The sequence below is a fragment of the Dipodomys spectabilis genome, unplaced genomic scaffold, assembly GCF_019054845.1.
Source record: "Dipodomys spectabilis isolate Male_0828 unplaced genomic scaffold, ASM1905484v1 ptg000507l, whole genome shotgun sequence".
Classification (NCBI taxonomy): Eukaryota; Metazoa; Chordata; class Mammalia; order Rodentia; family Heteromyidae; genus Dipodomys; species Dipodomys spectabilis.
Window position 1 is genome coordinate 984,249 of NW_024871184.1, and position 1,534 is coordinate 985,782.

Genomic DNA, 1,534 nt, shown 5'->3' on the forward strand with positions numbered 1-1,534 from the left:
GGGTCATTCAAAAATGACAGATGCCACCTCACCAGATATACTAAAATAACCCTTTCTAAGTAAGATAGTATTTTATGGTGGTACAATTGTTGAGATATCTGGATAAGTTTAATGTATATCTTGGACTGAATTAGGCAAGAAGATATCCAATATCATATAGGACAAAAATGGTAGTGACAAAATATTTCCCTTGAGAAAGATATAGGAGACTGCCAGAAGTATGATATAGTTCAGATAATTTTGAAGAATTTAGAAATGCAAGCTCAAGCCTGTCGCTTCAAATAATAATTATGTAAGTGGAAGGGCAAAAGAGGGGAAGAGAAGAAAATAACTGACAGTAGATCATTTGTCCCAAGATAGAGTATAAAAAGACATAATCTATAACTTCCAATATAATACGTTCCACTAAATTTAGGTACATGCAGAATATTTACTTGGCTTTTTCCTACTTTAATGCTCCAAAATAAATGAACATTTATAAGAAAAGTTATGTGATGGCCATTGCTTCAACCTGAACACTAACTGTGATAAGCCTTCTTTTTCTCACTTTGCCCTTGGAAAATTGTCCCTAAGTTGATGATGTTGTGGCTGATTAGAGTCAGAGTTAGGGGCTTCTACTTGTACAATTATCCCAGAATAGTTTAAAGCAGTTTTCCCCCCAAGATATCCAACTACATTGTCTGAAGCTGTACTTTGAACACACCCTCAAACCTGAGCACATTATTTGAAATTATACTTCAGCATTTCTTGGCATATTCTACTTTGTGCCTATGTCTTCTTTACACATTCCTTTTGAGTTCATAGTTGCTCTATTTCCATTTCATCTGAACATACATACATACATACATACATTAAACATATTTAAAATATTATGAGGCTCCTTGACTTGGAATTCGGGCCATTTTTTCTGCCAGGCCTGGGATTTGAACTCAGCGTATGGGTAAATCTGCAGCACTATGGGAGATTGGGAAGATCATCATGCTGGAACAAAAGAAAGTCAGGCCTGTTCTTAGGGCATGAATTCAAGTCCTAGCACTCGCAAAAATAATATTCAAATACATTTTAAATAAATGATTTATATTTACATACACATATTCACTGCATATTGCAGTTAATGTATTCATTTTATTTTGTGTTTTATTTATTTCTTATGTACTTTAGTGAGTATGATTAAACATATATCATTTTTTGCATCATATTACATAAGACATAGATTTTCCTGTGTATTATACATCATTCCTGAGACCCAGGACTTTCACTGATAAGGAAAACAAGTGGGACAGTTGGCTTTCCAGCAGGATTAAGGTTTTGGCAGGCCCATTTCATGAAAGGGCAAATTTTAGCACACCAGTCTGATGCAAGTGAAGTTGGCGGGCAAATTTGAGGACCTGAGATCGAGCCGTAGGAATTGCCAATATATAAACAGATAGATGCTTAGAATGCAGTATGTGTGTGTGTGTGTGTGTGTGTGCACGCGTGTGTGTATATTATGCATCTATAAATGTATACAGGGAGACAGATAGACATTTATGTA